Raw genomic sequence first — 23,454 nt, 5'->3', positions numbered from 1 at the left:
ATTCTACAACTCAACTAAGACGTCTTGTAGTCTGCTGCTTTTCGATGCAACTTACAGAGAGACTAAGCACTGGCTACAAGTTGAACTTCCTGGTGGATACTTTCAGAGGATTTAGGAGCTCACAGAGAAAGCAGAAGCTGCTTAAAAATTACAAGTGCATTAGCAGAAAAATGATAAAGTCTTATACCTGGGGAAAGACTATGAATAAATGTATTAAGCATAGCTTGCAGCAGAATATGAGCATGCAAAGACAAGGCAAACAAACAGATCACGAAGAGCTAAGGCAGGAAAGAGAGATCAGGAGGTAAGAGTACTAAATGCTCTTACAGGACTCAGTTGGTATCTTATTTGGCATTTCTATTGCTGTGACAACACATCACAACCAAAAGAAAGTTGTGGAGGAAGGGGTTTATTTGGCTTATGGCTTATGGTTTATACTTCCACAACCCCGTTCATCAAGGAATAACGTGAGAGGAATTCTTACAAGGAAGCAATCTGGAGGTAGGAGCAGATGCACAGGTCATGTTGGGGTGCTGCTTATTGATTTGCTCCCCATAGCTTGCTCAGCCAGACTTTTTTTAATCATTTTTTATTTTAATTTTAAATAGCTTGTTTTACATGTCAATCCCAGTTCCCTCTCCCTCCCCTCCTCCCGCACTCCCCTTTCCCCCCCTCCCACCCTATTGCCAAATCCTTCCACATAGGGGATATCTAGAGTCTGTCATTTTACTCTTGGTAGGGTCAAGGCACTCCCCTAAGAGTCTAGGCTGAGAGAGCATCTCTCTTTGTGCTATAGGCACATGAAGACAGTTTGTATACCAGGGATCGACACTGATCCACAGCTCAGGGCCCCATAGGTTGCCCAGGCCTTCTCACTGACACTCACATTTGGGGGGGTCCAGATCAGTCCCATGCTGGCCTCCCCACTGTCGGTCTGGGGTCCAAGGGCACTCCCCTGTTCAGATCAGCTGTCTCTGCTGGTTTTGCCAGCCCATTCTTTGCCAATTTGCTCATCACTCCTCTCTCTCTGTCACTGGGTTCCTTGGGTTCAGTTCAGTGCTTAGTTGTGTGTTTCAGCCAGACTTTATAAAGTAGCCTACGGATGGTACCACCCAAAACAAGCTAGGCCTCACTCATTGATTGCTAATTTAAAAAATGCCCTATAGCCAGATCTCATAGAGACATTTTATCAATTGAGCTTCCCTCATTTCAGATAATTCCAGCTTGTGTCAAGTTGACATAAAACTATCCCTTTTGGTTTGTAGCACCCATGTTGGACTGATCACCACCTCCTATATGTAAATTACTAGTCTAGGGGCCCGGGCAACTCTTATAGCTCCATAAACAAGGCCTTCATGCATACACATTCATTTACAGATGCAACAAAAAAATGCCTTCATGCATACACACTCATTTACAGGTACACACACACACACCTGAAAATAGAATGAGGTTTTCATTTTATTTTGATAACAGAACATCGACAGGGAGAACCTTAAAATTCAAAGACAATGCCATTGCTATCAAAAAGAAAAATCTGTTCAAACGGATAGAAGAACACAATAAACATCAGTAGATTGATTTAACTGATACAACAGTTTGATGGTATCATGAGAAAAAAGCATAAAGTAAGTAACTGTTAGAGGAGACCAAAGTATATTCAACACTTGAGTATAAAGAGTGGTTGTTTTTTTTTAATGAAAGCTCTGTGTTTAACTGCCAATGTTAGTTTAACAAACATCCATTAAAAAGTGAGTAACTGAGTATGTGAGTTATCCTAGCCAGTATTTGCTGCTAAGTTTAATTACTAAGAACACATAAAAAAGGAACATCAGAATATCATGAACACACTATACACACCACCCAAATTAATAATAGTAAATGCTTTTAAAGAGAATTTTTAAAAATGTAAGCAGTCATTGAAAATTACCAATGACTGCTTACATTTTAATATATTTAAGATATGTTATGAAGAAATATAGATGAATATAATATGGTTCAGAAATAAACACATCCATATTAAAAGTTAATTTTGACACAAATTTTAGCAAATAAACCATGATCTTTTAAAACAATTATGGTGAATAAATCAAGTATACATGTAAGACAAGCATAAAATCTGACCTCTATTTGACACCATAAGCCCATTCTAGATGGACTTTGGTTCTGAAAGTGAAAACCAATCAATAGTACTTCTAGTAGATAATCCAGGGCTTCATTCTGATATTGACATAGATAAAACTTTCTTAGCAATGCCTATCAAACATGAACATCTGGAGAGATATAAATTAAACTACACTGAATCTGGGGAATTCTCTGTATTAAGAAAAAAATGAAAAGGAAAAACATAAAGCAAAGAATATTTTCAGCATGCATAAGCAACAAAGGACTGTGTTCAAATAAGCAAACAGACACGTCTATAAATCAATGAGACAAAGGAAACAGAAATGGAAATAGTATCACTTTTACTTTTCTAAGAAAAATTTTTGGTATTAACAACCCAATGGTTTGATTACCTCACACTCATACCAGTGTATGAGCCAAGGACAGTATTTAATTAGCACCTTTAAATGAATAACCAGAAGCCTATTATAACAGTGCATAGGCAACTGAAGAATTCAAACATGGCCATTTTTTCTCACATATTGCCAGGGAGGTTCAGGGAGACTCCTGAAAGTTTTATGCTGAAATGTTGATTGAAGGTAGGTACAATTTCAAGGTCAACATCCACAGAGATCCACTCACCATCTTCTCAAGAGACCATTGGCTTCAAGTACAAAACAAACAGGAAAGAGATACGGTGTGAATACCAGCAGGAGCAACTGCAGGTGACATAGCGACAAGAGCATCATTAAACTCCCGAATACTCTCTAAGAAATAAAGTGCCTTACTCTGTGGCAGGCAAGAATTGAAAACTTCAATGTGTGTGTCCTTCTGGCAACATAACATAGTTAATGGTAAGTGGGAAGTTGTGTTGCTTCTCTCAGAGAGGAACAAGGATAACCAGTTGGCTGCGAATCATCAGGAAGAGTATTTTGCTTCATGGTGCCTACACTTAATGAAAATTCAGGGAGCAGGTAGAGGATAATACTAGAAATATAACCTCCTAGAAATGTTCAGGCAAGGCACAAAGAGAAGCAGAATGATGAAGTCAACAACCTGAACAGAACCACAACCAAGAGGATGTTGTACTTATTGTATATAGTCTTTCTCATATTAGTTTTAGACTTCCTTTTTATTTTAGACAAAAAAGGAGAAATGTGATATTTTATTTCTGTTCTAACAATAAAGCTTGCTTGATGATCAGAAGGCAGAGCTAGCCAATAGTTAATCATGGAGGTTTGGAGGTCCACACAGATAGATAGGAAGTAATACGGATAGGCACAGAGAGGAACATAAGATGAAAGGAGGCAGGCGCTCAGTTTCTTTTTGGTCTGAGGATTTCTTAGAGGTGAGAACTCCAGTGGCTAGCTACTCTGCTTCTCTTGTCTTTTAGCTTATGCCCCCTAACATCTGATCAATTAGAATTTGCACTATAGGGGTAGAAAGTTAAGTCAATATTATGAAGATACTATGTGTCTCCGACACAGGGCCCGAAGTCTCCTAAGGTGGAACTGACTTGAATGGCTGATTCCCTCTCTTCCAAAGGATGGAAGCAGCCAAGAGTCTTACCCAGCTATGAAGCCTATGAGCCCAATCGACAACCAGCATGATATGATAACTCTAACATGATAACTCAAACAACAGTGACATGAATACTCTAGTGGTATCAGTAATTCTCTAATTCTCATTAAAACATGCTCAACAAGAGGGGAACCTTACCAATTTCTGGGAGCCTAGCAAACAATTCAGGGTTAGTGGAGTCATGGATCTTAGAGGAGAACCTACAATGACAACTTTACTAAAGCAGCATTAGCTCTAGCTACATTATCAACATTTATTGTTGTGCCCACAGAGAAGCATAGTCTTCATTCCTTATCAAAAGAACTTCTCTTAGAAACAGGTGAAGGCAATTGCAGAAAACCACAACCAATCAAAATGCAGAGACATGGAGTCCAGTCCCAGTGGATACATTAAAAAATACTCCTATACCTAAGAATCAAGGGGCATTGAGGAAGAAGGGGTAAGCAATTTTAAGAACCAGATGATCAGGAAGTTTACTATGTGAGTGTGTCTCCTAATAACGCCAGAGGCTACAGTCACAAACTTTCACCAACATGACAGCTTAGGCCTGGTCTGGGTTAGGATTAGAACATTAGACACGTAAAGTGGAAGAAGGAAAGCCCACCAGGCCTCAAACCCACAAGGAGACTTGTATGTGATAGGGAATGCTGAGAGCGGGAGGCGTATCTTCTCCATGTAATAATCACACACCAGTTGATTACACAGCACCAAATGATCATTCCTGAAAGTATACAAATGAGTGGCATTGTTCATATTGAGCAATTTATATTTAGGAACACACACAATATGTGCATGGATATATGTAAACCTAAATACATGTGTAGGCAAAAACAATTAAAAAAATAAGTGATCATGCAATTAAAAGAGAGCAAGGAGGCGTAGATTAGGGAGTTAGGGAGAGGTTTGGAGTGAGGAAAGTAAAGGAGGAAATTATGTAGTTACATTATAATATCAAAAATCGAAGTTAAAAAGGAGGGGGAGAAGAAAAAGACAGAGCAATCTGAGACAACTTCTAATGACTAAGGTGAGAACCTCAACAATACCAAAATAAAAGACCTGTGTACTTTACTGTAAAGGAATTCCAACTTTTTGTGAATGTATTCTGATGTAAACTGATTGGTAGGTAATTATATAAGTAAACATAATTGGCATGAGACCATCTCAATAAATAAATGTAGATGAAAAGAAAGACACAAAACATAAGAAAATGCCTACTGATGAAAAGTAGTATTATCAAGTGAATGTTGAAAGAGATAGAAAATACACATATTCTTAAAGTGTTCTTCATATGTACTAATGATTTCTCATGATGTTTCTCATGATGCTCAAAAATTCTTCCATTATTCTCTGTCCAGAAGATGGGGCTTAATTTCTCATTATTCTACAGCAGATTGGACCAAGAATCCCACTTGAAGAGATTAAAGAATCACACAGCAAGACATCAGTGAGGCAGATGCCACTAGACTCAAGGAAACCTGCTTCAGACACTGGATATAAGGCATTGTGGCACAAAGTTTTTCTGACAGAATGTATGAAGAAAAACACTCAACTGTTTTAGTATAATGCATTAGAATGCGTTTATAACCCCAGTTGGTAACAAGAAAATGGAACTGGGATTCACTCTACAAATTACTTCATGTTTTTTCTTTGATGTTTTCAAGTTCAGATAAAAAAGGACACACTGACGATCTATCTCAGATTAGGGCAGAGTAAGGAGACAACTCAGTTTCATGTCATCTGAAGATCTAGCCTCTGAAACAAAGAAAAAAAAGTTGAAAGTATCAACAAGGGCTATATGACTTATTTCATTTCTTCCTGTTTTACCAGGAGTCACTCATTTCACAGTATTTAGTCTCTTGTTTTTTGCTTTTTGTTTTGTTTTCTTTTTTTAATAGCAGGCCACATTGTCAACTAATTGAAAATTATGTCCCCCTGGCTGCTGTGTGTGACCGTGTGAACATGGGTTGGAACTGTGGGTGTGCTTCCAGGAACATGATCTAAATGGAACTTGGTGATGCTCAGCCCCTGTCCACTCCCTGCTGCCTGTAATAGAAACACAATTGGCCAAGAAGTTTGAGGTCACATGAAGGGACCAGTGAACAGACCTACATGGCTTTAGAGACCTGTCTGTCACATGAAATTACAGCATTCCTCTGATTACCTTTAGAAGAAGAACCTCTCTTACTTAGGTCAATACTGTCACTCTTTTCACCTTCATTGAAAAATTAAATCTAGTGGAATAATTTTTATTGTCTTTCTTCTTAAATAATACCTTGTGTAAATGCCCCTATGTTTTTTGTATTTCTTTCAGTGAAAAAACTCAAATCGTCAGTTCTACTATGAAATAATAGTTTCTCTCCTGTTCCACATACTTCCAGGGAAGATATTGAAAATTGTTATCAGACTATTATGGGACAGTCTTTAACTCATTTACACTGCATCTACCTGTGCAGTGTCAATGCACTGGTCTTTAGATAAAATGACAAGCTGTGCTTTAAATTTGCAAAGCAAATATTTAATTCCGTACCAACTTCTCTGTTGAGAGTTCAAATTATCCATGTCCCTGTTCATATATTGATACAGCAATGCTTATTGATCCCCCAGCTCTGTTTATCACTACGACACTAATCCTGATTAAAACTAATGTCGCCTACCAGAAGTCCAATTAAGATTCTTAGGGATAAAAATGAGATTGGGACAATTCTTATTTTTGCTTAAACTAGCTTGTCCATTCCCATTTGTTGGACTTTCCCTATTCATTTGTTAAAACTATTGCCTTTCATTAACTCTGTATAGTAATGTGTCGTTTTGATAGAATGGGGCCTCAGAAAATCAAATTTGTATTTTTAAAAATTCATTTAGCAAAAATGAAGAAAAATGAGCTCATGAGAAATCAAATGTTGTTATTAATGTTATTAATAACAATACCCATCTTTGAGAGCTTCCCTTGTGTCTCTTATTTTTAAGTTTCATATTCTGTTAGCTGAAAAATCTAACTTCTTGCTACTAAGTGGAAGTCACTGTAACCTTGGAATCTTGGGGTAAATAAAGAACAGCTTGTTTATAAACAAGGTGCTACTCTGTCCTCAGGTTTTCATTCAATCAACTCATAGGAATTGAGTTCATTAGTCGGTGGTGATGAGTTTTGTTAAAATTTTATGCTTAATTAAAATGTGCCCCTTTATTATCCTTGTACAACACTGTGCCCTTCTCTTGATTGCATTATTATATGGTTATATCTCGTGGCCACATCCAGTTGTTCATAAGAACACGATCAGAAAACACCGTGACAACAGTCACTACCACCTATGACAGATTCAGTATTATTATTATTCTCATTACAATCTTATAAGACAGAATATCCATGGAGTATACTGTTGTCTGGCATAGAAGTATCAAATATCATAACTAAGTATACAGCGTTCTACAAGTTAAAGATGAAAATTTGAAGTATATTTTAATTTCTCATCATAAATACCAAAAACAAAATTACATACATTTTACAATCATCTACTTCTAATCTTTTTTACTGTTTTGACTTTGACCTACATGACTTAAATACTATATAACAAGATACCATTTTACCACCAGTTCATGCATTTGGTAATTTCACATTCAAAGTTTTCGTCATGGTAGTAGACGATGTCATTAATACAAGATTTGAGAGGCTGAAGCATAAAGATTACAAATTGACTATCTGTCCAGGATGTAAAGTGAGTTCAAGGTCAGCCTTGGTGAGTTGGTAAGACTATGTCTAAACAAAATAAAAAGTAGGGGGCGCCACAGAAGCATTTGTGTAGTACAGTACTTGCTGTGCATGTGTGAGGTTTTGTTTGAGCCTCTACTATCTGGAAAAATAAATTAGAATTTAGAAATTACCACGTGGGAGCATGTTAACCATGGCAAACCCTCTCACCTATGCATGACGACATGTTCGTATCCCTGTATATGTTTCAACTCTGTGCATGGATGTTTCTTATGGCCACTTACGAACACACGTGAGTGCATAGAGATATTTATGTACGTACATTGATATACATACATCTGTCAGTGTTTACATTTTCAGGGGTTTTTATTTCTTGGTTTATTTTAAGTCTTATGGTTTTATATATTTCAGTATTGCTGGATTTACTGAACAATTTTATATCAAAAATGTTCATTCTGTTAATATTTTTAAATTATAGTTGTTACTTTAATGGCTTTCCCCTGACTGCTTGGAGAAATTAGTAAGTGTGCCATGTTGGAAATGTTTTTCATATTTCCTTTACTTTTCTTGAGGTCTGAGCATTCTTTGCTTTTTCTCAGTTCTTTTCAAATCCTGTCAGTGGTTTCACTTATTAAAAATTTGTTACAAATTTTTGTTTTCTTGAATCTTAGGCTGATCTTTCTTATTTGTTTGGTTCGTTTCATGAGTAGGAGATTGGTATAGAGTCATATATTACCAGGAAGTTTTCTGTCTTTGATGGAATTGGACTGTTTAGGTTTAATTTTCTGGGTTCAGCTTTTATAATTTTATATTTATCATGAAAATAGTCCACTCCATGAGCATTTTTCAACCAGTCTGAAAAAGCATCCCATAGTATAGGAACAGACTGTGCCGTGCTGGGCCCCCAGGGAATTCTGAAGTCATCAACTTCATTCTTTGTGTGGAGCCTTTGAGCCTGAAATGCAACCTGGCAATGCCACGCAGCTAATGACTAGCTGCTGGGATCAGTTCAGAAGCAAAGGTGGGCAGAAGCTTGTGTGTGTGCCCATTGTGTGCTTTGGAGTCATTTTCAGATGACATTCGGTTTCCTCTCCATGGTGACAGCTCTAATGACGGCTTTTGTTTGCAAAGTATTGTACTTTGTCTAAATGTCAACTTTCAGGTGGAAGTGAGCACATACACATTTCTTAGCTTTAAATCCGTTAGTATTTCTCAAAATTTGTGTTTGCTTAGTTTATAAACTTATCACCTTTTCTATCTCCGGATTTGTCAGTTTGGGTTTTTTTATTGGTAGTGCAATACAGAGTGGCCCAAGCCACTTGGGGAAGCACACTTCTGTAGCACTGTGTAACATTGAAGGAAGTCAGGACAGGAACTCAAACAGGGCAGGACCCTGGACACAAGGGCTGTGCTGGCGCGCACGGCATGTGAGGGATGCTTCTTTTTGTCTTGTTCCACATGGCTGGATCAACCTGCTTTCTTATAGAACTCAGGACCACAAGCCCAAGTCTGCCACTGACTACAATGGCCTGGGCCCTCCCCCATCAGTCACTAATTAAGGGATGCCTTACAGACTTGCCTATAGTCCAATTTTATGGAGGCATTTTCTTAATTGAGGTTCCCTTGTCTCTGATGAGCTTAGCTTCTATCAAGTTGACGTAATACTAGCCAGTCAAAGTCTGAAATAAAGCAATTCATCCATTTCCAACTTGAGGAGTGAGTGTATGTGTGCCTGTTGGGGAAGGTGAAGGATGGACAGGCCCATGTTATAGTTCCTGTGTGGAGGTGTGAACACTTCTCAGTCTTGGGAGTCAGTTCTTCTGAGATGGGTTTTCTCTTACTGTATCTACCACTTCATCTTATCTGTATTTAGCCTATTTTCATGCTATCTTAATGCAGGTATGATAGGATTATGTGTGGGGGGTCACCTTATTGTTTTTTTTTTAATGTGGGTTTCAGGAATCGAACTCAGATCTTCAGGCTGGCCTCCATTTTATCAGTTGAGATATCTCACCAGCATGGAACTTTTCTCTTTCAAATCAAGTCTGGTTGTCTTGTTGATTGGCTCAAGTTTAATTCTAGGAGCTTCTTCATAAATGATCATGGCCATGATATTGTGTGAAGTCCTGAGAGTAGATACAGTGGGTTTTTATTTGTTTGTTTTTGTCTTTCTGGTTGAACTATCTCTTGTTGGCTCGTGTGTAAAATCTGAACTGAAATAATTTTTCAGGAAGCTATTTTAGATGATTCTCTATCATATTACAATGTATTGGATCTTCACATTTGTTCCTTTGCTTTCTCTTATTCTACATCAAGATATTCTTAATTCATTAATTTCATGTGAGTTGCTACTTATTCAGAGGTTTGAGTCAATTAATGTGGGATAAATTGCATATATAACAATAAAATAAATTTGTAATGTATTGACCATGTTATGTTATAAACCATAAGATTCAGGAAATTTAAACCAATGTTACCACTGCCCACAAGATACATATTAGGGTAACATAATATTGGGACTTCTTGTTAAAAGTAACTGCATTGGCATTTTCTTTGGACTGTCAACCAACTCCCAAATAAAGGCATGGAGTTTTTTATTAGTTGTGAATTCTTCGCCTTGTCTTAGGATTGTCCCAGTAGCTCTTTTAACTTAATTTTACTTGTTTCTATTCACTTATTTTTTTACCTTGGGGCCTTTTACCTTTCTTTCATTCTGTATGTCCTACTTTTCTGCTGCCTGCATGTCTAACATGCTGGCACCTGGCATCTCACTGGATTCTCTTTTCTTTTTTCCTGGAGCCTAAATTCCTCCTCATTCTCACTCTCCTTGTCCAGAAGTCCTGTGTATACCCCTGTCACCATTGGCTGTTCAGCTTTTTTATTATATTAATAATGTGCCTTAGGCAGACAAGGTAAAATAGCAACACATCTTTCCAAAATTAAGCAAATGCAACACAGGTTTACATAGTTAAATATTTCACAACAAGTATCAGCCCTGTCTTGACAAATATTTCAGATGATGGCAAATCCCAGGTTCTGATTAAACAATGTAAAGTACTGAGACCTATCAAAAACTGTGTTGTTTATTCACTTTTTGCTTTGTTCCTCAGGGGACCATTAAGACCTAGTTTGCAATGTTATTAAGATAAAAGTATATGTACCAATGAGTTTGTACCAACATGCAGGGTCATATTTTGGGATTTTTTTAAATTTATATTATTTGAAACTATAGCACATCAGCTTGTTATTGTTGTTGTCACTAAAACATGTATTAGAGTATTCCTAGGAAGGTTTCTTCATTCTGGGTGGTGTAGTGATGTCCTATGTATGATTGAGTCACTGTTCATAACATAGAAATATGCGATTCTGGGTATTGTGAGCTTCCCTAATCATATTTTATCCTTGAAACATAAGGATAAGAACCTGTGTGGGGGGCTCACTTACTCATATTATTTATTGATATGTGTGTGACTCTCTCATATACACCAAGTGACCTAGGTATTGAGTTTATTTTTATAAATGAATTTGATAAATAATTGAACATGGAAGTGGCCCAGCCATTACGTCCTTGCATTTGCAGGTCATTAAGAATTCATGCCTCTGTTGACCTGCCAGCTTCTGCCTCTATTCCCAAGTACTGGGTGATAGCTGGGAGCAGAACTGTACTCCCTCTGAATTGTCCTTCTGCTGTGTAAATGTTGACCTGGGGAGGCTGCTGGACTCATTTTCATTAGCAATATAAACATACTTGAAAAGTAGGGCCGGCACTGGGCAGCAGTCTCTGAAGCTCAGCATGGCACAGGACATTCACTGTCACCACCTACCGGCTAAGAAAAGATTCAGTTTCCCGAGTGTGGACTTGATCTGAGTTCACTGGGCCCGTCTGTGCTATTATTATCAGGTTCCTGGTGATCACCAGTCAGGACCGACTCTGAATTGATTAATCACTAAAGGAAGAGCTGAGCCTTTCCTTTACATCTTCTGCCCCCTCTTACTTATTTTAATCTATATTAACACACACTTTGGGTTGTGTGTAGAAAAGACTGCTACCTAACTTTGATAATACTGAATTAAAGTGTATTTATTACTTATCAGAGATTTTATAATTAATTACCCAGGAACTAAAATCTAACAGTTAAAGTGTTAAAAACAGAATGTCCGGTATTTTTTTTGTTTTGTTTGTTGATTTGTTTTTTTGCTGGAGATTGCTTAGACATACTGTTTCCTTGTCTCGGAGGCAGGGTACAGGTTCAGCTTTGGCAATGCTTCTTAGTGTTAAGTTTCAAACTCTGGGAAAATAGCTGAGTTTTTCACTTAGGGCATGAATGCCATTGTTATAAAATCTTCAATACCATTAGACAAATTGTTTATATACTGAATTTTTGACCAAATTCACTCCCATTAATCCCTTATCACCCCCAAACTCCTTGTATGATTGCATGATCATGGGTAGATTTTACTACTAAACATGGACTACTTACAAATTGTTACACCATTAAAAAATTGACCTCCCCATGCTCAGCAACAATTATCAGTCTATAGCCATCTCTTTGGTTTGTTAATTATAGGAAAACCATGAAATACTATAGGATATAATATGAGCTTCAGCTATAAACATGATCAGTCTAAGGGCTTTGCCGTGAGGGTCAGTACTACCCTAGATATCACAAATGGTACAGGGAAAAAGCATTATCATTTCTAGGGATTTTTACCTTATTTTTTTACAGAGGAAAAACTCCCTTTACAGAGATATCACACAAGAGGTCAGTCCTTTCTCTACAGAAATGTCTGTTAGTTCCTCTTTCATCCACAAACTTTTCCTAAAAATGCAAGTCCAGTTGAGTATCAATCGTAATAATTTCCCAGTCATTCCTGAGGCACTTGGGGTGTAGGATGATGCCTTCTGTGGCCAGGGTTATTTAGCAGTGACAGGCCTTAGGCACTCGATCCTTCTCATCCTTGCATACAAGGTTCACTGGTCCTGGGCCTCCCGTTTGCCTCTGCTGCTGTCATCCACATAGCCCTAAGCTCAAACATTATAACAACTTCGCTCTTTTTCTATCTTTCTCCCATTTTTTGTTTAAATAAAGAAAGAAAAACGTATTTCTCCTGTAACTACTGCTTATTGTGATGAAATGAAGGCTGAAAGCAGTAAGTCTCCTTGGTTCAACCACAAACGTTATGGGAAAGGTATAGTGGTCAGAGTATCACCTTGAACAAATTCAGGTTTACTGACAATGGAAAATACCAAACCAAAGGTGCTATCAGGAAATTAAATCTATTTTTATTAATTACTATGTTACTTAATTTTCTCATTTCTTTGACCAAGAAGTGATTTAATGAGAAAAGGTTTATTTCGCCTCAATTCGAAGTCATTAAGTTTATTGTGGTGCCAATGTCATGGTGACTGGAGTAGAGGAAGAGCCACTTGGTCACCTTACTTTCTGATGCAGGCATTAAGGAAGCTTGTTATTCAGTTGACAACTCAAATGCATGGAATGGTGTTGTGTTCATTCAGATATTTCCTGGCAGACATTGTTCACAGTTTTGTTTCCATGATAATCATCCAGGTTAGCCATCATGATTATTATACATAAAGTATACTATACTGATGTGGAAGTCCTGTGTCAACACTACACAATTTTGTGATACATAGTTTCTTTGTGCTAGAATAAAGTAAGTTAACCCGTTAGTCAACTCATATACTCATTGTGTGTGCAAAAGTGAAATTTGTCTCAGCATAACCATGGCATGTGATATAATAACACTGGCTGTCTCCTCTCCTGAAGATTATGTCTCTTGAATTACCCACTTGTTCCTGAAAAATATATGCAGGTGTATGTTTGTTCATATACACAGGGAAGCTGGGGTGGATTTTTCATTATATATATATTTAACGAACCTGGAACTCACCAATTCAGCAAAGGTATCTTTCCAGAAGCAACAGAATCCATGTGTTTCTACTCTTTCCAGCATGGGGATTACAGGCACATACTCTCACGCCTGGACTTTTAATGTGTACTTCCAAGATCTGAACTTAGCTCCTCAGTAAACTACCAAGGTCTTTACAAATTAAGCCATTTCCCTAGTTCTAAGATGGTAAACATTTTCTATGTAAGCCTAAAAGAAATCTGAATGTCACTACTGACAAAATGTCTATTATGGATTCTTTGCCCATTATTTTTTTAAGATTTATTTATTTATTGCATATACACCAGATTGAATTGTAGATGGCTGTCAGCCACCATGTGGTTGCTGGGAATTGAACTCAGGACCTCTGGAAGAGCAGTCAGTACTCTTAACCTCTGAGCCATCTCTCCAGCCCCCTCTTTGCCCATTATTAATCAAGCTATTCTTATTTGTTCTTGAATGAAATGAGTAGAGCACACAATTTAGAAACCGGAGCCCTATAACTTATATGTCTTCCAATCTTTTGACAGTCAGTAAATTCACTTTTCATATCAGTGACTGTGTAGTGCTTTGCTTTGTACAAGGTGCTATGTTTCTTTGAAGTCCCCTCTATTTTGTTCCCTTTGCTTCTTATGTGGGTCTGATAGCCAAAAGCTCATTGGCATGGCCAATGACCAAGAGGTTTCCCATTCATTTTGCTCTAAGTGTTCTCAGAGACCTACACAGCAAACCTAGTTTTCACATTTTGTTTTTACAGTGCCTAATTCCTTCCAGGTACTAAAAGATTATTTACAATTTTTGTGGCATTTTCAATGCACACCACTCCTGTGAGTTAGGTATCTTTATTAAGTACATGTATCAGGTGTAGAGCCTCGGGTTGAAAAGTTCGGAGCACTTGCCCAAGGTTACACAGTGATTGCTCAGCAGTGCTGGGATGAAAACCCAAGTTCACCTGAGTCGAACCATCACTCCCTGCTGGATCCTGCTGGTTATTGGGCTGAGATGATGCCAAGCTGCTTGCCAGTGCGCCTGGCTTTCTCTTACTTTGGCATCCTCTCCCCACCCCTCCACATCCTTTGAGCCTCCATCGGAGGCTAAGATTCCATACTTTTTGGGCTTTCTCCCAAATAATACAGATAAGGCCAAAGAAATTTGAAAATACATTTTCTGCTTTCCGGGATTTTGAGTTTTATTGGCAGAGCTAAGTGTCAGACACAATGGTATTTATAAAGAACAAAGGACCCTGCATACCAATGCAATGGGAGACATTTGGTTGTGATAAAGTCCTGTTTTTATTTAAGATGATGCTCATATTGTGAAGAGCGTTCTCCATGTGGCAGACAGTGGCAGTGTGGAGCAAAGCCAGGAACACACGTTCCTGATTCTGATTAATATCCACAAAATTGGAAATGTTATGAGGCATGTGATGTTTGAGGGGCTCCCTTGGGAGAGGAACTTCAGCACCATCACACAGTTCAAAGTAAAGCATTTAAGGTCAACCTTGGGTTAAGGAATCTTCTCACTTAGGTGAACTACATGCATCATAAATTAAATAGGTAGCAGGCAACTAAAATATTTACCCATGCAGCACTGAGGGACTCAGAGCCCATGCTGCAATCTAGAATATTAGAGCTTAAGGAAGCCAGAAAAATGACACAATCTGAAAGACACTTAAAATAAGTGAATATAATATAAAAACAAAACCAATTTAGAGAGAAACTAAGTACTAAGCAGAAATGAGCAGTGACTCTAATGAAAATTTGATGTGACAAAAATTGTGTACAACACAAACCAAAGAGAGCAGCTCACAGGAATGTCTTTAATTGTGTAAAAACAAAATGCCTTTCCTTTTACTATGATTGCATAATATTTCACAATTTTAAGACTACTCCAGTATTCCCAATCCAATAAAACAATATATTATATGATAATGATGTGTTAAAAAACTTCTCAGGAATAAAAATATTATTCAAGAAATGTATTTGAGAAAAAACTTGAATTAAATATCAGCCATGAACATTAAGATTCTATGTTGGCAGTACATGCCAATTAGTTTTAATATGATGTCTAAGATAGGTTATATCTATATAAAATGTCAACTTTTATATTACTTGAAAAGAGGTTGGTTTTAAAGTTTATATGTGTGTGTTTACCAAATTAGTGACAGGAAAACTAGTAGCCTAAACATGCTCAGCTAATAGCACCATATTCAAGGAGAAATTATGCTTATTTGGTTTCATTAAAATGTACAACATTTGGAATTCAATCTGTAAGAATAAACAACAAAGGATCTAACTTAGACCTAGAAATTGTTCTATGATACATCTGATAATTTTTGGCAAAGTTGCATTTTTCATATTAAGGATTTAAAATCAGACAACTGAGTTGAGATTTGGAACATAAAGTTCTCCTTAAATTTCCCTCACACTACAGTTCAATTTAAATTGAAATGTGAATCATAGGTATAAATTTAAAGTTGAAGATATATTAGTATTAAGATAAATAGGGGAATTATACAATAATTCCCGACAGAGAAAAACATTTCCTAAGGGAGGAAAAAGAGGCAGAGAGAACTGTGAATTCTTTTAAAGTGAAACAATTTCATGAAGTAAAATCAGTACTCTTAAAATCTGAAGGAAGAAGAAAAACAGAACAAGACATGTACAACTTTACCTGAAATAAATATGTATCATCACATGACCCAACTACTATGAAAGGAAATGCACTCAAAAACCATAAAATTTGGAAAAACCATATTTATTGTTTACAGAATATGAACTGTGAGGGGAAATTCCACTATCAAAAGGGATAATAAAAAACCAAACCAGGACATATTTTTACATGATATTCTGCCTGTAATGGTGTCAGAAAAAAAAACACCAATGGCTTTAAGTGTTACCTCTTTGAGAAGATGGACAAAGTCACTGCCAATTTAACTGTGTAGATGAGATCAGTAAAAGAAGATTTAACTGAGTGGACTCAGAATGAAAGCAACTACCTCATTTTAGACCCAATGGAAACCCAGAAGGTTGGAAGAAGATTCGGGGTCAAGAAGATCTCATAATTTGGATTAAATGAACTAGTGTCTAAGAAAGGAATACACCAATAAAAAGCAAAGGAGAATTAGAAAATATGAACGAATTTGACACAATGTAGTACATTTCCCTTGTAAGGACCCAAGAAATGTTTATCTAGAAACAAGCTTGTCAGAAAATGATAAGCCATGGATGTTTTGAGAGTGATGTACGTTTCATAACTTACTAAATATTCCTGAGTTGTAAAATACACTTAAATGATTGTATGGTTTTAAAATTATATCTTAACGTAAGCACTTGAAGGAAATATGACAAAATATTTGTGCTTATTAAGTATATATAAAAAAGGGGACTGGATAGATTTTCTCAGCAGTTAAATGAGTTTCATTTTCTTACAGGGGACCTGAATTCAATTACTTGCACCTGCCTTATAATAACCTATAACTCCAGCTCCAGGAGACCTCATGACCTCTTCTGGTCTCCTTGGGCAACTGCACTCACAAGAACATACACAACAACATAGACATACATACATGCAAAATTATGTATGAAAAATGTTTGGCTATGATATGGTTTTGTAAATTCTTCTATGTTTCTAAAACACATTGTAATTATAATGTGAAAAGTAATCATTTTAAGTTCCCATACTTCAGTCTGAACACAGATAAATGAAGGTTCCGAGACTTACACTCTTCATTTTTAGTAAAGTAAGCAGTTAACACAGTCAGAAATAATATGCAGACATCTTTATGATCATGTATTTTCCTCTAAGATATTGTTAGTCACATTATTGGGAAGTGTAAAAGCACCAGAGAACATTGTTTTCTGTTCAACTCTTTCCTATTTACGCACCTTGATCTGATCTGTAAAACTTGTTTAGTGCAGTGGATAGCAGCTCACTGGGGATGAAATGCCAGGATTATGAGCAACTTCAATGTAAAATAGTTAACTCTGTAAAATGTCAAATTATGGAAAATGTTGAAAGAAAACTATCTTAGCTACAGTCTGAACACTGCATTGAATGTCGTGACAGGAGAAATAACATTTAAAAAGGTTCAGTTTGGCTTACTAACCTAGAAGCAAACAGGTCATCATGGAGCAGAAGATAAGGACAGAGACAAGGAAGGTGTGGTTGCAGGATCAGGAACAATTAATTGCTCGCACTCCATCTACACTCGTGAAGCCGAGAGTAAGCAGGAAGTGTGGCTAGGCTGTATATCCTCCAGCTCCACCCAAGTGAACGACTTCTTCCAATAAAGCTTCACTACCTAATGCTTTGAGGACAATTGTTCCCAAACATCACCACCATCTGGAGAACAAATAATCTTCCTATAGGGAAGAGCTCACATTAAAACCACAACAGCATATATTTTTTCCCTAAAGGTAAGTTGAAATTCATAAAAAAATTTTAGCATCATGTAGTGTAAAAACTAACATAGAAATGCACTTAAGAGAAAGACCAGGGCATGCATGCATGTCACTTGGGAGAGGAAGATTTGAAATTTATATAAGTAATATTCTTGATTTAGTTTTCCATTTGTTGACAGGATCATCTTACTTCAAACATTTAGCTTGAGTATTAGTTCAACGAACTGGTTTCACAAGAGTTACTTAGGAATGCAAAGTTTTAAGGTTTATAGAAATTGTTTTCAGAGAATAAGTCATCTTGCTATGACATGCCAACAAAGGTGTGTGTGTGTGTGTGTGTGTGTGTGTGTGTGTGTGGTGTATGTGATTCTTCTGCTTTAAGTGCTACCAGCACAACTGTGTTCTCTCAGAAGAACTGTTGTGATTTTTCCGTTTGCAGTTGTTTTTAAGATCATAGATTAACCTAAATGTGAGAAGCAAAGATGGAATTTCAACAGAAATCACAAGTATCATTGCTCCTGTAGAAGGCATTCTGTTTATGCACTTGGAATTTCTATATATAAATCTGGAAAAGCAGTTTTGGAGGTTTTGTGTGTGTGTGTGTATGTGTGTGTGTGTGTATATGTGTGTGTGTGTGTGTTGTTTTGCAACCCTAGATTCTTTGCTTGGTTGTAGGATACTGAAATCTAGAAGGAAATTACTATTACATTAAGCTATGCATATCACAAGAGTTTTGTGCTGATTTTTTTCCTAATATTGTAGAAAGATTTTTACCAATCAGCAGTGAGGATGCTAGCCTTTAAATAAGGAAACAGTGAGATTTAGCAAAGCCACGACACCTTCTTTGCAAATTAAAGGAATTATTTCTGCCTGTGGCTGTTCTCAGAGCTTGTCACCAGGAATGAGGACATCTGTCATATGTGGGAGAGTCCCCCATTTTATAATTTACAGGCTCTCTAGGGAAAACAAAGGCACAAAGTGACATGAAACCAAGCATGACCATCGAAATCAAATAATCATAAATCGCTGTAATGTGGGTCGGTGGTCAAGAGGAGTGGCCTGAACTTTAGAGAAGGGACCAGGCCAAAGCTTGTTTAGTGGAGGGCATTGTTGGCTAAGGTGCAGTGCTGTCATCTATAAAACTTTATTGTGCTGGGTCTGAAGTTATTATCAGATGAGATGAGGCCAGAGTGTCCTACAAGGACAGTCAAATTCACCACAATCTGATTTCTACATCTCTTCTTAAACTGTGTATGCATATGTATAAAACAGTGGTCACCATGGAGGATTTCACAGTGCTTATAAATGGGTGGCTACTTGTGAAGTGTTCCTAGAAGTCTGGATATCTTACCTGTATGATTTAACTTCTGTCCTAGTTATGGTTTATTGAAGCTGGAGGGCATTGTTTTGACATTCCTGCACACACAAGGCACCATGACTCTGACTCTCCATTACATGGTAAATAAATCTTAAATATTGGGAAGGTCTAGCTTTGAAGAGAAAATAGTTAAAAAATACTCTGGATTCCTGCCAAATCTTAATTATGTATAGCAAATGGACAAATAAAATGTATTCTGGAAATAAGTTGGGGTTTTGTTTGAGCTGCTTTTTGAAAGAGGTCCCACTTACAAATGTAAAATGTGGAGAATAGTTTTCTCTGTTATATTTAACTGGTTTTACCCTTTTCAGCAGTTTAGTTATAATGCTAGTGCTATAATTTTCTTTACCTCATATCAAAAGCGACCCTGAACATATTCCACATACATGAATACATCCAAGGTGCTCAAAGCTTCTAATAGATGTAGATGCTGTCTGACACAGGGGAAGGCTTCATCCTAATTAACCCTTAGGAATCTGAAAATATCTTAAGGTGAAAACACACTGAACACCCCTAAGCATGAGATATTATCCAGTGTAACTCGTGGACTATGTCCAGTTGGGAACTCTCACTCTCTGGCTTGACCAACCTCATAGAAATGGCAGCCAGGAATAAAGTAGGGATTCAAAGCAGGAAGTACTGCTTCTCCTGAGGGCTGTCAAAGAATAACAAATTCATAAAATCCTAAGCCAAGCTATCCTAAGTCCTGAACCTCTGTATTTTTTTCTACCTTTTACAGAGGGGACGGTTACAAATAAGAAGGCTCAGATCATTATAATCTTAAGATATAGGCAATGAAAATACAGTTGCTTCTTACTGTATTGTTACTATTTTATTATATTTTCAATTATGTGCACATATGTGTATTAGGGGTAGGAAAGAGGTTGTCTATGTGAGTGCAGAAGAGTACATTGGGTCTACTGGAGCTAGAGTTACAAATGATTGTGAGCTATTCTATATGGGTGCCAGAAATAGAACTTGTATCCTCTACAAGAGTAGTGTGTGTGTGTGTGTGTGTGTGTTCTTAACTATTAATCTATCTCTTAAGTCATCAAATCACCTTCTAAAAAGTTGAAATGTTGTCATGATAAGGGCTTCTTGAAAGAAACCCTATCAGTGCTCTGATGACACTAGAAGGGGCAGTGCCCCTGTGTTGAAAGCATTGAAAAAGAGATGGAGTCCCTCATCTTCCTGGCTGTAGTCTTTCTAAGAACACTGTATGCTATAACTTGAATCATGAGTCCTTATTGCTTGATGAAAGCAGTGGCAATCTCCTTTTAGCCAATCTTCTGATGTCTGTAAAATGATTATTCTGTTGAAGAGCATCTTCTGTCAAACTGCCCCTCATCCTGAACCTAATTCTTTCTCTCTTTTCACTATTTCTTGTTCTCTCTCCTCTCACTTCTGATTTTCATTCATTCTTTATTTCTCTCTGTGTCTTTTACTTTTTCCTCTTGCTGTCCCATGTTTCTCCTTGTACCTCAGTATAATCCTAGCAAGTGATTCATCTCATTGTATCACATTACAGAAATCTTTCTACCTCATTCTTATGAAAAATAGTGTTCTAGACTTCTATTTAAAGTATGTAGTGGTTCTTTTTCTTTTTAAAACCAAATTGGCACAAAGTAGAGTCATCTGGGAAGAGGGGACATGAACTGAGGAATTGCTTCTGTAAAATTGGCCTATACCCAAAACTTTGAAAGAAATTTCTTAATTAATGATTGATATAGGAAGGCCCAGCCCTTTATGCACAGTTCCATCTCAGGGCATCCTAGTTTATATGAGAAAGAGACTTAGCAAGCCATGATGAGCTTGCCAGTAAACTACATTCCTCTCTGGTGTCTGGTGTTGTCCCTGCCTCCAGGCTCCTACCCAGACTTGCCATCATGACAGATTCATAAACTGTAAGATGGACTAAATATTTTCCTCTCCAGGTTGTTTTTGGTCATGGAGTTTATACAAGCAATAGATAGCAAATGAGGATAGGAATCGATCTTACCTTAGTTATAAGGCTGGCTCTGTGATCCATCCAGAAACAAAAACCCATCAAGCCAAACTAGAAAGATTCTCCATCTCTCATGTGAAGCTTGCCATTCCCCACCATCCATATCAGCAGGACAGACAGGCAGCATATACAATTCAAGTTCTCAGACTTCAGTCTCAGGAAGAAGCCCAGCTAATGAGAAGAGATGAATGCAGATGCTAGACAAGCCTGCATGGCCACTAAGCTCCCTACACTGATCAACAGAACAGTAAAACTCTGTCCGAGGTGGTGAGGTCAGTGTAACTGTTGATCTTTGAAGCTCTTGGCTTCCATCCCAAGCCTGTCATGATGTATAAACACAATTACTCAATATAAAATTGCCCAACCTTTCTTCAGTGTAGCCCTACAGTGTTGACTCTGTGAACTGTTCTTAAAATGGCTCTTAGGGGTTGGCAACATATTGTGTGTAGTAAATATTATTTCCCTTTATTTGTTGAACTTATTTAGGTCATTAACCTCTCTTATAACCCTTTGATCTACCCCACCACTGGCTCCAGTATCAGAGACAGAAATAATTGACCCATTGTCCAGAATCATCCTAATAAGAAACCCTGCAGTGAAGCCTTCTTGGAAACAGTCTCCCTAGTTATGTGTCAGCTATCTTGATCAAATGCTTCCTTAATGTCCTACCCCCTAGAGGCAAATTCAAGGATGCAAACTGCCCAACAAGCTGTTCCACAGTTTTCTATAGCAGGGAAAAATAATCACACATTGAGAGTCCTGAGCTGAGCTACTGACCAAGCTTTCTGTAACGAAGAAGAGAGAAACAAATTTACAAAACAATGTCTATCTTGTTTTCAAAAACTTTTGCCTGTGGAAGAGACTGCACTGGAAGGAAATATGAATGAGCAAGTGGCAGAGCCAGCAACATTAGCAGTCTGCTGAATCAAGAGCAGGAGCCTAGAAAATTGTAGTCCATGGCAGACAGAAGATCGTTCTTCTTTAAACTTGAGACATGCAGGTCTCTTTTGAAAGTGTGTGAGCAGAAATCTTTATAGAAGCCCAGTATCTTCTTAAGTTTTCTGACATTGTCTGCTGCATTTTGTGTGGACAGTGTAAGAGAAGTCCTCTGCCATTATGAATTGGTTGGCTATGGAAACATATTTGTATCCTTCTAGAGAGTTTGGTCATTGCAAGACCTGGTGATTACTTTCTCAAATTGGGAAAAACCTATGAAAGTCCCCGAGTCTCACCGCACAGAGTTCTGAACCAAGAGAACCAACAAGGGCATCAGCATTATGATTGTTAGAAATAGCCTCCCCAGGGATGGAGAGATCGCTTAATCAGTAATGGCTTTCGCCATATACACAAGCATGAAAGCCTACATCTGAAACTCAGAAACCGTGAAACTAAATCTAGAGGTGGTAGCTCATTCCTGCAATCCTAGTGCTTGGGATGCAAAAGCTTAAGGAACCCTTGAGTTTCCTGAGAAGCCATTCCACTCTCAGAAGGTAGTTCCATACCAGTGAGAGACTGTGTCTTAAAATAGAAGGTGTATGATACCCAGAGAACAACAGTTGAAATTGTCCTCTGGCTTATTGAGAAATACCCCCTCCACAGACATACCTGCAGTGGTCTCTGTCATGTGAAATCACTGGAGGCAGAAACACTGGAACTGCCCATTTACCACTTTAGTTGAGACTGTCTTCTGTTTCTATAATACACTACACATTACCCCAGTGTGTCAGCCTTCCATGTTGACAGCTCAGGTACCTTCCAGGTTGATAAGGACTTCAAAATATTGTTCTTGTCCAGCCAGCAGTACCGGATGTCCCTTACGCCAAGGAAATCCGGATATAAATAAGGTGCACATGCTGTAGGAAGAATTTCTGTTTTGCTCTAGCTGTGGTGACAGTGGCATATCTCTGTTGCTGTAGTCATGGTGACACTAAAGAACTTTTTACACTGAACATATCACATATAATTAGTATTCAACGCCTCTGATTTCTTATGAATTCAGCCTTTAATTGACTTGAATTTTAAAAGTCTACTTTTTATCCATGCATTTTCTTGAGTTCCTAAATGATGGCCAGGCACTGGACCCCGAGGCTCAGAGATGCTTCTTACTCTGGGGTTCTATAAACCATCTGGCATTACTGAACTAGCAAGACAGAATCTCACAACTACTTTTAAGGGCACTTCAGGGTGGTCAGTGCACTTGAGCTGTCCACAGGCCATGAAACCGACCTATTCTTTTGTCTGGGGAGAGTTTTTATGAGCCTGTCTTTATTCAGATTGTTGGTTGATAACAGCTTTAGAGAAGCCTGGAAACTGGAGGCTGAAGAACTTAGAAAGGAACATGGAGGCTATCACAGAGTCTATTGCCTCT

At 37.7% G+C, this 23,454-nt stretch overlaps 1 long non-coding RNA gene across 1 annotated transcript; it reads right to left on the bottom strand.

The window, feature by feature from the left end:
* Nucleotides 1-2,448: 2,448 nt before the first annotated feature.
* Nucleotides 2,449-21,308, bottom strand: LOC121144295. The gene is made up of 2 exons (XR_005881619.1): nt 21,081-21,308; nt 2,449-2,767 (listed from the first exon to the last, which is right to left on the bottom strand). It is a non-coding gene; the product is annotated as an uncharacterized LOC121144295 (long non-coding RNA).
* Nucleotides 21,309-23,454: the final 2,146 nt, after the last annotated feature.

Source organism: Mesocricetus auratus, unplaced genomic scaffold, assembly GCF_017639785.1.
Source record: "Mesocricetus auratus isolate SY011 unplaced genomic scaffold, BCM_Maur_2.0 Super-Scaffold_100015, whole genome shotgun sequence".
NCBI lineage: Eukaryota > Metazoa > Chordata > Mammalia > Rodentia > Cricetidae > Mesocricetus > Mesocricetus auratus.
This window is presented reverse-complemented; position numbering and strand designations above follow the sequence as displayed.